The following is a 13,197-nucleotide window of genomic DNA, read 5'->3' as shown; positions in this document are numbered from 1 at the left end:
AATGTAACTAAGTACATTTACTCCAGTACTATCCTTAAGTACAAATGTTGAGGCTCTTGTACTTTACTTGAGTCTTTTCTTTTCATGCCACTTTCTACTTCTACTCCGCTACATTTCAGAGAGAAATATTGGACTTTTTACTCCACTACATTCATCTGACAGCTTTAGTTACTAGTTTCGCATTGAGCCCTTTTACTTTTAATAATGTAAGTACATTTTACTGATGATACTTAAATACTTGTACTTGAGTAACATTTTCAATGCAGGAATTGTACTTGGTAACAGAGTCTTTTTTTACAGTGTGGTATTAGTAAGTTTACTTAAGTAAAGAATCCGAGTACTTCTTCCACCACTGTTTATTAGAATGTCTCTTTCAAAAGATTCTGCTCAGTGAAAAATGCATCAAATCAAATGGAATGGAAATTGATTTATTTGAAACAGGGACAATGCACAAATAAATATTATTAAACTTGTAATATAAGAGAATATGTCTTGGGCCAGGTTATAGCAACAATTGCTAATTTCCACCTGTAGTCCCCGATGAGAAGCAAGAGCTGGACATGCAACAGAAAACAATGGCTCTGTTGAGTGAAACATCTCTTCTATAGGGGCTGCAGCTGACACAGGGGATTAACAGAGGTGAGATGCATGGTGGGTAATAAAGTATCACATCCAGTGGTGGAAGAAGTATTCAGATCCAAAGTACTGATACCACACTGTAAAAATACTCTATACTCTATTGCACCTAGGGATATAACATTAAAAGTTTCAAAAAATAAGAATCACATTGAGTTATTTAAAAAGGACAGTTAAGTTTATTGGTCGTGCATCTTGGCAGATTGTATTTGCAGCCGGACGGAAACTTCAACTCCTGGGACAGGGGTTGGCTGGTTGCCAGGGTCGACTGAGACTTCTTCAGAGCCCTGACTTTATGCTAGCCAGAAAGGTTATTCATGTTCATGCCTGCAATTTTTCCACACACTTTGACAATCCCCTGCAGCCTTTTTTTTTTTTTTTTTTGAGGTGAAGGGACCCTTGCCAGCTGACAAAGGAGAATGTGAGGACAATAAAACCTTTTTCATGGAGGTGTTGTCAACAGTAAAACGTCCAAGCTTACAGTAAACATACATGCATATAATGTGCTGGTGGGCTTTTCTACACACAGCGTCAATTACAAAGTAATTACATACTACAAAGTATCACAACTTTATGTAATATTGTACCTGGAACTGTGATGAATGTTTCAACCAGTGTTGGAAAAAAAACGTTAAGACAATAGTTCAACATTCTTGGAAATACGGACTTAATGTTCTTTTTGTGCAAGATGAGAGAAGAGATACCACTCTCACAATTCGTAAATACGTAGCTGGAGCTAGCAGCCTGTTAGCTTAGCTTAGCATAAAGACAAGAAGCAGGAAAACAATCCAGCACACAACCCCCATTAAATGGCTGATTATTAATTTTGACACTATTCTTTTTGCTTATTAAATAAATGAGATGACCTTCTTTTTTTTGCATTCGGTGGAATCAGTTAGCCGTCTTTCTCTGTTTCCAGTCTTTATGCTAAGCTAAACCGACTGCTGTAGCTTTATATTCACTGCACACACAGGTATCCATCTTCTTATCTAACTCTCTGCAAAAAGTGAATTTGCATATTTCCCAAAATATCACATAATTGCTGAGCTGCGCTTAAATTCAAACATGCACAAACAAAGAAGAAAACTAAAGTCTGCTCAATTAAAATATTTCTTGATTTAATATGTATGAAAGGTCACAGACATCTATAATATATTGCAAGGATAAGGTGATGCATAATTCAATTCAATTGTATTTATAGTATCAAATCATAACAAGGGTTATCTCGAGACACTTTACAGATAGAGCTAAACCACACTATAAATTACAAAGACCCAGCAATTCCAGTAATTCCCCCAAGAGCAAGCATAACGTGATGTAATTTCATGTCATGATGTGACTATTATGTGACGTGATGTAATGGTTATTGTAATGCAATCATTTGATCTTGCATGATGTCAAATGATATATAATGAGCCGTGTTTAAGGTCTTTCACTCCCGCTCTCTCCGCATAATTCCACTCATTCATACCAGGGAGATTGGAAAACTAGGATGCCATGTAGCGCAGGCTGCCCTCAACTCTGGAAACTCTGCAAAATAAGAGGGAAAAAATGCAGACAAATTAAAGATCTTTACTAAATATTCGCACAGAAAAAAGACAAATCTCTATCTCGCACCCACGTGCAATGTCAGTTCACTCACTGCGATGGTTTGCTTTGCTGCAGAAGCATTTGATCAGCTTCCGTTTCTCGACGTGGTTTGTGGGAAGCAGTGGGTGGCGACACATCATTGTTCCATTGGGAAAAACTGCAATGAAAAAACAGAGGTGGTCACTGAAATTTACAGCATAGAAACTCAGGTCATAATCACATGCGATGCCTGTTTGTCTGCTTTACCTGACAACAGACTGTAGTAGTTGATACAATGGCAGAAAAGTCTGGAGAAAACCAAAATCTTTGAAGCCAATAGCAGACCCCCCAATACAGTATTATAAAAGCCCCGATGATCAAGCTCTTTTTCTATGCTGATGTTTTCTAATGAAAACATAAGAAGAAAAAATTCGCACTTCCAACAATTCTTTGATGCAAGTGCTTTAACATTCACAAATAAGACATTAGACTTGGAAAAAGGAAGATCCCGCACTGGTCAAGAAGAGCCGAAACCTTAGTTTCTTCAATAAATGATAGTCAAGTCATGTATGCTGTCGCATATGCTGATTGTCACCATTGCAAATGTTTAAACTTAATGTATGAAAGACCAACGGACACTCACCTTTGCACCTGCACTTGCGGATGTACACTTTGGACACAGGAAACCCAGCATGGGAATCTGTACACAGTGGAAAAAAGTAGCAAGAAATAATTTACGTGGAAACAATAATACATCACCCATCAACCGCCTTGTATAATTTCCTGTGTTGTCGATGTTGGCGAGATCATAAGATGCATTCATGCAGGGCACCCGGGTAGCTCTGCAGGTAAGAGCGGGCCCGGGTTTGGCTCTGACCTCAGCCCTTTGCTGCATGTCATTCCCCCTCTCTCTCTCCCCTTTCATGTCTTCAGCTGTACTGTCAATAAGGGCCTAAAAATGCCCCAAAGATGCATTCATGCAGAAACAATTCCAGTACAAATTCTGTTTAGATTTACCAGTGCTGCAGTAGAAGGTGTCAACCAGAAGGACGAGCAGGAGAGTAACACCTACGATCCTGGACATGATGGCAGTGTGTTCGCTCCGTTCACAAAACAACTGTTGGATTGTTCTGCAGGAGAAGAGAATTATATACCAACCCTGTCCACGCACATGTGGGTCTGCAGAGTTTGATCTAAGGGCAGATCAGTGTTGGAAAGACCGCTAAGGGGGTTATTGTGTGGTTAATCTCCCAATCGATGCACAATGGAGATAACACATTCCTAAAAACACAAACATGGAGTTGAGCTTTTATCCTAGAGTTTGTCCTGTGCAGTGCACTGTGTCAGTGTATCTTAGGTGGAAGGTTACTGGTTCCAGTGACAATACATAAACTAAAATCAGCCTCACACCAGTTGCTTACACACTCTTAGAAATATCTGTGTATTAATAGTTGTTATGTTATATTTTAACAGAATTGTTGAGTTGTATTTTTGTTTTTTTTACATTTCAAATTGCATCATTTGTGCTCCGACAACTTTTGTCGTCCACGGAGGGTTTGGGAGATCAAAGTCCACGTTGTAGATTTTTTTTTTTTGACGTTTGGCACTTTTTCCGACTTTTTTCTGGACATTATTGCCGCTTTTCTCGACCTTTGAGACACTTTTGACGACTTTTTAGAAGTCCTTTTTTGGCTCGATGGTGTTTTAAGCCCCCAACGTCGTCTTCCAGGCAGCGCTGCCTGGAAGACGACGTTGGCGGCTTAAAACACCAAACACCATTTCTTGAAGCCTTATCCAATATTTTATTTGTTTTTTTTCCACGTTTGTCGACATTTTTTAAATTTCTGTCAAGGTCTACTTTTAACGTTTACGTTTACTAACTGAGCAGCTTAGTATAAGAGATATTATATAGGCCTAAAAGAAAATGTTCTGTTTGTTAATTACGGGACAAAGTCCTGGTAATAAGCTGGCAGAATGTTTTTGCTAAAATTTTACGGATTTATATCTTAGAGCATATAGTATTTGACTTTTTATTTACCCCCTGAACACAAAAATGTGGCTATGCATGTCAATGTCATTTTTTATCAATATGCAGAATTACTCTGATTGGAAACCACTGTCATATAAACATTGTTCAGTTGATCATTTATTGATTTAAATCATCAAATAAATCTATTATTTGTGTTGTTATAGCTTAATAGTTAAATGGACTCACCGATCTTGAGTCAGTGTCAAAGTTGTGTTTCCTCATTGATTTTGAGTTACCATTTACCTAGTCTGAACCAAACCAGTCACCTCTGCATCGCCTAATCATAACCTAACATACAGAGTCCTATCCCCGATCCACAGAGACCAACCCTTGGTTATAAAAACAGATTGCTAATGTTTCTGGCTTGACCTTTGCCTGAAATCATGATGCACAAATGGTCAACTTTTGACTAACATAGGCAAAGAGAGAGCAAATCATTAAACCCAATGGACACTCAGTCATTACAAACTCATGCTGTTCAGCAAAACATGGTTCAAACCTAGAACTTTTAACTTGAGGGGAATGTATACATTGTATAGCTTCAATGAAGAATAAGCTAATGCAGAATTGGCCACTGTCCGACAATGTGGAATAAGTTGATGCTTTCCAAACTTAAAGGAAGGGAATGAGTGGTGACAACTACATGTTAAAGTCCCAGTGTGTAATGTGTTTAGTTGTTCATTATCAAAATCTGTGTTGCCCGTTCACAAACTTGTCCTTTTTCATAAATATTTACCACCACCATCAATTCCAAGTATTCCTTTTGGCTTGAAATTTCACATTTGCATTCGCATGAACTGAGGTAGACGCTCCATATTCATGCTCCATCTTGAAAATACGTTAGCCGGTAAGGGACATACAGGACATGCTGCTCCGTCTTTCGCGTTTTCTCTGTCACATGATAAACTCACAGGTGCTGCTAATGCTGCTAATGGGTATCGTAGCTTCCCGGCCCCGGTAAGTTTGAAGAAGGAAACATGGAGGACCACACGTATTCAAAATCAAAACTTCTTCTTCGCCCAGAAAAAGAAAAATGATATAGAAAAGAGCAAGAGACCGGCTTTTTGAAGCGTGAAGGCTACCGTAGCTGTAATACATACTTTGAACTGCGTGGTGCGAGATAGTTGATTGCGATATATGATCTCAACGCTAGAGAAATTCCTACACATTGGACCTTTAAGGGGCTAACTCTTTGTGCATCACTTGGGACATTTTAGGCTTTTTCATTTTTCAATCATTTTGGCCAATGCATTTTGCATAAGTTTTCGAATTTTTGGAAGTTCAACCTCAGCTTCTATAATAGGTCTGCAAAAAACTGTGTAATCAACATACAGACACTCAGACCCTAAGGACAAAATGTCCCCATTGAAAAAATGTTGTATCCCACAGCCATTATGGCATTAAATCAAGCATTCAGGCTTTCGAGAGCCCTGGCTTCATAATTTTAATTGTTTATTTATTCATTTTTTTACCATATTGAGCCATTTTCAGACTGCTAATCATTGACATATCCCAGACTGTGAAAAAAACAAAAACAATCCTCCTAGTATTCAGTATACAGAAAATAATTTAATATTTGTGTTTCTTTCTTCATAAAAAAAACAACAGTGGCGTTATGTTAACAAATTGGTATTTAAAGGGTTAACATACTGAAAATGAATGGATATTTGGTAGTTATGATCAGGTCTGAGGCAGGTTTAAAAAATGAACTCAATAAAAAAGGAAAAAAAATAAAATATTATGGCAGATTTTTAAGCGGAGGGGAGTTCTTTTTTTTTGTGTAGTCAGTGGCGATTTTAGACCCTTTTTAGGGGGGCTCAAGCTAAATTTAATCTCAGCCCCCCTAAAAATTATAATAATTAAAAACAAATTCATATTGTTTTTATAATAAAAAGAAATCAATTTGGGTGCTGTTAGTAACAGAGGGCAAACAATTACAGGTCAAGGACATTTTTATTTTTAATTTATTTATTATCATTTCATTTGATTCTGGTAGTCCATAAAGGGACTTCCGTAGTTTTTTTTTTTTTCATATGTTCAATAATTTGCATGTATCCTCTGTTATAATAATAAATACATATATTCATTGTTATCCAGTGAAATTACTGATTTAGCAGGGGGGTTAACACTTTTGCAAGGCACTGTATCCGTGTCACATTCTCATTAGGGGCTGAGCCCCCCTAACACTGATCCTAGAATCACCCCTGTGTGTAATATAATTATGTGTTTATATACCTGCACTTAAGTGAGCTGACGTAACCCGCTGCCTCTGACATAAAGCATGTGATATAGACTATATGGGGATTACTGAGCAGTGCCTGTCATTGGCTGGCGCATGTGTCACTCTATCATTACTGAAGGTGCGCACGCACTACGCTCGCGAAACTTTGGCACGTACACTTCCTCCACTGTATAATCCCAAATGTCAGCACTGTCCCTTCTATCAACCGCACGGTGACGTCTGCACATGCCGCTATGAGTCAACTCAGTCAAGACACAATACGAGGAAATCCCCACTGCCGAAGAAACGACGAGTGGCCCCTTTAAATCGACGCTTCCTCGGTGGTGTGTGCCAAGAGAGAGAGAGAGAGAGAGAGAGAGAGAGAGAGAGAGAGAGAGAGAGAGAGAGAGCGCTCTGATAAACAACAACACTGTTCTCAGAAGCCGCTTTTACTGGATCCAGCTCTTTACTGCATCATCGGTGAAGAAAAGGTGAGGTCATTTAAAAAATCATATTTAACGTATTCCTAAAGGATTTTAGAGGAAGCGACCTGTTAGCTTAACGTTGCCTTTTGAAGCGTGCGGAAAAAGCAGTTTATTACAGTGAGTAGACCGAACGGAAGACACGTTATTGTACTGCTCAGCCATTGTAATGGCCAGGAAGGCATTTGCTACACCTGTTAGTTGTAATACAGTAGCAAACACATATGAGTTACGTCGTTTATTTCAATATAAACAGCAGAGAAGTGTTTGTGCGCACGTGCCAAGAGGTGACCGCTCGTTGACGTATGAGAGCTATTTTTGACTAAACGTATTTACTTTCTTTCCCAGGCTGCGAGGACTTTCTCTCTGTTATTTTCAACATTCTGTCGTCGTTCACACATTCATTGTTGAATGCCATTGCGGAAGTGAGAAGCTTTTCGACACGACACAGAGCTTGGGCTGTGCGGACATCTAGCGGCCAATCCGGAGAAGGCGCCTTCTAGAGATGTACGGAGCTTCAGGTATCCCAGAGCTCATCCAGCCCAGCGGGCCGCCCCGGCAGCCGGGTCCGGCTGGGCAGTATAACCCGGGACACCCCCAGGTCAACGGCGACGGCGGGGGAGCCAACCCTCAGAGACTCGGACAGAGGGCACCCAAGCTGGGGCAGATAGGTCGAACCAAGAAAGGTGAGGGACTGGCAGTTCAATTGCATGATGACATAAGCACATCAGCACTATTGTAATGACAACAACTCATTTTGAAGGCTCTTTTCAGAAGATGCTTCTTCAGTTAATATTCAGAAACGATAGGCCTACACATTATTTTCTTAAGCGATCTGTCAAGGGAGTGAAATGCATTCCTACATCACCATATGACGTATAGGCATAGGGACACCTAAAGCAGACTTTTTTAAATGGGGGTGGTGATCTATGATGTACAAAAATGAGAATCCCTGTCCAGCAAAGAAAACATTGTAAACGTTTGTATACTGAAGAACACAATAAGAGCATAACCTTGAATACATGTATATTGTACTGGCTGTGAAAAAAAAAGGCTCCCTATGGACAGTAAAAGATCTAAATCTAAAATCTGCCCAGACCACACAGCAGATATTACGGATGCACACTAATGCACAATGGTAACTCATTATTTGCACATGCAAGGTTTGTAGGGCTGCAGTAATGATGTAATCATTCAGAGAGCAATATCCACCACTCCTACGATTGGACAATGATCACATTCTTTTATTATCTCCATGCTTTGTTTTCCTCCAAACACTGCAGCCTCTGAAGCAGGGATGGGAATCGCACATTTTAACCCTTTTTTTGGAGTCTTTGTGGCTTTATTTGAAAGGTAGCATCTTGTCTAGCATGTGGCTAAAACACAACCCAAACTAACAGCAGTTCAAACATTGCTCAAAAAAGTTTGCTCCTTATCAATAATAGGTCATATTTCAATAACAATAACTAGGACATGCTCAATGCCAAAACTATGCACATGCCAGACCTCTAGGCTTAAAGCAAAAGTTTGACATTTTGGGAAATCTGCTTATTCACTCTGTTGACGAGACTTAGACGTGAAGATTGATAGCACTGTCACGTTTGTCCGTTTAATATGAAGTGACTGCCAGCGGCCGGTTAGCTTAGCCTAGCATAAAGACTGGAAACGAGGACAAACAGCTAGCCTGGCTAAGCGAATGAGCAACTTTCCTCGCATGTCAAACTATTCCATTAAAGGGACACTTCACCCAAAAATCCATTTTTTTCCTCTCACGCCGCCTACACATGATCCGCAGTAAAACCTCGCTCAAGGGTAACTCAAATGATTTCAACTTTGACCCGGTTGCCGCTGACCATTTCTTAAGGCGCAACCAAAGCCATAAGCAATGACGACGTATACCTGCGCTGCGCTTTGCCTCTCTGACTGCAATATGCTCTGCGCCCTACCTCGCCATTTTACCTCTGATCACGTGTAGGCGGCTTTAGCTGTAGTGTTATTTATCAGTCTAGATTGTTTTGGTGCGAGTTGCCCAGTGTTGGAGATAGCTGCCGTAGAGATTTCCATGAGTGCGTGGTGATACTGTTGGCGATTGTAAATTAGTAAAAAAAAAGAAAATAGTTCCTACATGAAACTGCTCACAACCAGGTGGGTGGATTATCTTGAGTTACTGGGTCAGGATCTTTGGAAAGAGACATTGCTGTTGAGCTTTTAAAATGTATTTTTCTTTGCCTCTTTGAGCGCCACAAGCCGAGTGCCATCTAGTTCCATTATATTGGCGAGAAGGCAGACATCTCTATGACCGATATATCTCCAACTCACTGGGCAACTCACACCAAAACGATCCAGATTGATGAATAGCACTGCACGTAAGAGGAAAAATATGTATTTTTGATTTGGGGTTTGAACTGTCCATTTTTAAGAGAACTAATCTACTAATCTCTAAATGGACAAAATAGATGTAAGCTGTTCTATTTTTCCATTCTATTTTATATCAATGCATTCTTCACTTCGAGACACACCTTTCTGACTTTTGACCTTTCCTCCTCAGTGGACTTGGACGATGAAGACTTGGATGACATCATGAACAACAACGGGCAGTGTCCTGTATCCCTGTCGCCCATCTCTTAAACTTCACCAAGAAGTGCCAACAAACAACAACAAAAATCTCCCAGGATGCCAAAACTTCCCGTCAGTGATCTTGGCCTTTGATCCCGTCGTGCGTCCTATACCGAAGCCTCTGATGGGCTCAACCAGGCACACCAAACGGCTCATTTAGCGGCAGCTGAAGCCTATAGGCCCTGACTGTACATAGTGTTTATTTAACTTACCTTTGGTCAGACTGTGAATGGATTGTATTGCATCGCTCTCTACTCTGTACCTCGGTAGGCAGTAGATTATCAGCACTGGAGAGAAAGATTCGAAAAGGAAGTGTCTATATATTTCAGAGCTACTTAACAAGGGCTACATTTCTAAAGTTGCACTGAGCGAACGGTTCGATGAGAAGCAGCCTTCGTCCCTGCCTTGTTTATTTTTCATTTTTATTTTTTTCCGGTGAAGGTTTCTGATTGTCTGCAGGGTTGGTTGTGTGTGTGGGGAGGGGGGTGTGAGAACACACGCCTGTTAATGTGTAACACACAGGTGGAATGTTAAGCTTTGGTTGTGCAATGACTATCACTCATCTCACACTGATGCAAGTGGTGTACTAATATCCATTGGATAAAAAGCTCGCTAATTACACAAAGGAGGAAAAAAACTACTGTTAATTATTTATTGTTTGAAAAAAAAAAAATGAGAAGAAACACTTTGTCGTGTTGTTATGGCTTCTACATGTTTTTTACTCATTTCTGAATGGAAATTGCTTCAGTCATCTAGAACTGAGATTTATTTATGTTTCCAAATGGTGCACTTTGTGGGAATGCCTGTTATGTGCAGTGACATGTTGCAGAATTCTATGCATGGAGTCTGCTTAAAAACAAAACAAAAAAAAGCATCAAAACACATAACTGGTATCCTGTTATTAAAGGGCTAAATGTTATAGTATTTGAAATCACACCACCGTGATGCTCTTTAGATCACGCAGAGTCAACATTTTCCTAAGCTTATTGTTGGCTTGGGCTGCATACTCTTGCGGTAAAATATCGTATACGACAGATTTATGGAGGGTTTTTATGTTTGGTTTTTCAAAGGCGGGGTTTCCCAGTCGGCCAGACAACTGTGATTAAAGACGTGTACAGTTCTAATTCTTTGTAATCAATTGCCAAGTGATATTTAACGCTGTATCAGGTTGCTAATTAAAATGGATCTGCACGCAGACATGTCGTAATGAGCAGCACTTAACTTTGTATTCATATTTACAGCAGTAATCTGCTTGTTAAGCCACACCCAGATGGTGTCATAGTGTCTTTTTTTTTTTTTTTAAGGTTCAGGTGAACACTTTTTAAAAGATAATGACCTCCTTTACTTAATTACAGTATGAGATCATGAAAACTAGCAGTTCTCTGTGATTAGCTCTCACCGCTGAGACAATCTGAACACTGGTGTTTTTTGGGGTCATTTTTAAAAGATTGCAGTGGACCTTGGGATGACACGCTATTGTCTGTAAAGGCTCATGCTGATGTCATGTTACTTAGTTGGCTGTGAAGTTGTTACTAGTTCACTTTTACTGTTTTTTTTGTTTTTGCTTCACGGAAGCACTGCATTTCACAGCCCATTCTCTGACTCAAAGGGTGTTGTTTGGGGGTCGTGGCTACCATCTGCATGGAAATGGTCAACTTTTCATAATGCATCTTGGGAAATAAAAGATGAATCTTTTGTGGAATTCTGTTTTGACGCACTTGGTGCCAATGGGACATAACATGGTAACTACATACGCATTCACATAACTGCTAATGCTTGTGTTTGTTTCACACAGTTATGTAACTTTAACACAACTGTCACATAAAAAAAAAAAAAGAGTCTTGATCCTAACAATTGTTTTTTCTAAAAAGAAGTTCCAAGGTGTGAACATATGCAGAGGTTTAAACGTTTGACTTCAAGATGAGATCAGTCACAAAAAGAATACAAAAAAAATGAATGTATGTGAAGTGACAGAGTTGACACACTGGTACATGACTTGTCTGCAATGGTTCTTCCATGTATCACTTCACCTTTATTTCTGCAGCTACAGTAGGTTTAGTGATCCCTCTGTATACTTTGTGACTTTTTCCGGCCTCACATCGCAGCAAGTTTGGTTTACACAGTCACATGTAAAGGGACATACCAGGGTTTTTTTTTTTTCACCTGCTGTTTGTCCACAAAGAAACAGAAGCAAATACAACAGGGACAGCATTTGAGATGTAGATGAGAAGCAAATGTAAAGTGGGAAAAACAGCTCATCTGAAAAAACATAAATCGTCTCTTTCTGAGTTTTTCAGTGGCGCAATCTGGTCACACTTACGTGTGATGACACCACAGCAGTCATGCCAAGGCTGGATTTATCACCTAAAGCATTTTTTAAGCCTAATATTACAGTAGTGCGATGTGGCCTAATGCCAATTACAGGCAAGACATAGTAGAGTAGTAAACAGACTCAAATACTGCATGCCTAAAGATCCCCTCCAGACATGTTTTACACATACAGTACATACAAACAGTCTGCTTTTAATAAGAATGTGTGTCTAGGATGTAAAAAAATCTTAAAATTACAGCTACTGCTGAAAGTCACTAGAAGCTTCCCCCCACATTTCCTCATCCAAGGGCCGTAACAATAATCTCAACACATTTTTGAGTGGAGGGGGACCTAAAAATATTTTGTGTATGATTTGATGCTCTTTAATGATAATAAGGTTGTTTTTCTTTTTGCTACCTTAAAGGGGAACTATGGTGGTCGTCTCGCTTCCCCCTAGCGCCTGTGAGAGGAAAAACCACCCTTGCAACTTTCGGCCGGCGAACCGCCGGCCTCAGCGTCAGGAAGTATGGCGTAATATCAGGTCTCGCGATGTAACGAATTGCTTCACGGCACTGCACACATACGCCCCTTCAGGAACCGGCTAACAAGGTAGTGATGGAGTTTTTCACACTATTGTCATGGCTGAGCCGGCAAAAAAAGAAGCAGAAAGCTAGGAAAGCATTGTCGGAGGAACAGAGAAAGAGGAAACGGCAGACTGACCGAGCGAGGAGTCGGACACAAGTAAACATCGGAGCTGCCAAATATCTATTGTGAAGCTGTACGGGGAGCTCTGCAGAGAAACCTGCCAGCAAAAAGCCAGAAAACAGTGAAGAAATGGCCAAAACTGCACAGCGCCCCTTAAAATGACAATGATCGTTTTGGATCGAAGTAAATGGTGTTGATTGTATGGAGAGTTTGGAGAACACAGCGTCATGTGGAGCATTTGCGGTTTTGCATAAAGAAATACCATATAAAAAACACTATATAATCAGCTATGACCACCACGCAATTAACAATGTTGCAATATTTTTTTATTTAAGTACTGTTGGACATATATACAAATGTCCTTTCACTCATTTTTTTTCATTACACCATTATTTGCTAAATGAGCCAAAATATTTTTTTTTATAAAACTATGACATAAAAAAAAGAAAAGAAACAGCTGATACTGTTCATCTTAATACAAAATCTGACTTTATAATCTCTGAAAACTCAAACTGGGCCACAGTGATCTACCTATTATATAAACCTACACAGAAGCCAAAACTTCATCCTACGTTTGTCAAAATAAATAGAGGCAGTTTAATCTCATAGTGGCTGATATGGAAGCTGT

At 39.7% G+C, this 13,197-nt stretch overlaps 2 long non-coding RNA genes across 2 annotated transcripts; one reads left to right on the top strand and one right to left on the bottom strand.

The window, feature by feature from the left end:
- Positions 1 to 809: 809 nt before the first annotated feature.
- LOC144534196 (uncharacterized) lies at positions 810 to 3,370 on the bottom strand. The gene is made up of 4 exons (XR_013503518.1): positions 3,223 to 3,370; positions 2,849 to 2,905; positions 2,279 to 2,383; positions 810 to 2,166 (listed from the first exon to the last, which is right to left on the bottom strand). It is a non-coding gene; the product is annotated as an uncharacterized LOC144534196 (long non-coding RNA).
- A 3,313-nt stretch (positions 3,371 to 6,683) lies between these two features.
- Positions 6,684 to 11,248, top strand: LOC144534274 (uncharacterized). Its single transcript, XR_013503527.1, has 3 exons — positions 6,684 to 6,946; positions 7,286 to 7,623; positions 9,486 to 11,248. It is a non-coding gene; the product is annotated as an uncharacterized LOC144534274 (long non-coding RNA).
- The last annotated feature ends 1,949 nt before the right edge of the window (positions 11,249 to 13,197 follow it).

The sequence above is a fragment of the Sander vitreus genome, chromosome 19, assembly GCF_031162955.1.
Source record: "Sander vitreus isolate 19-12246 chromosome 19, sanVit1, whole genome shotgun sequence".
In the NCBI taxonomy this organism is placed as follows: domain Eukaryota; kingdom Metazoa; phylum Chordata; class Actinopteri; order Perciformes; family Percidae; genus Sander; species Sander vitreus.
This window is presented reverse-complemented; position numbering and strand designations above follow the sequence as displayed.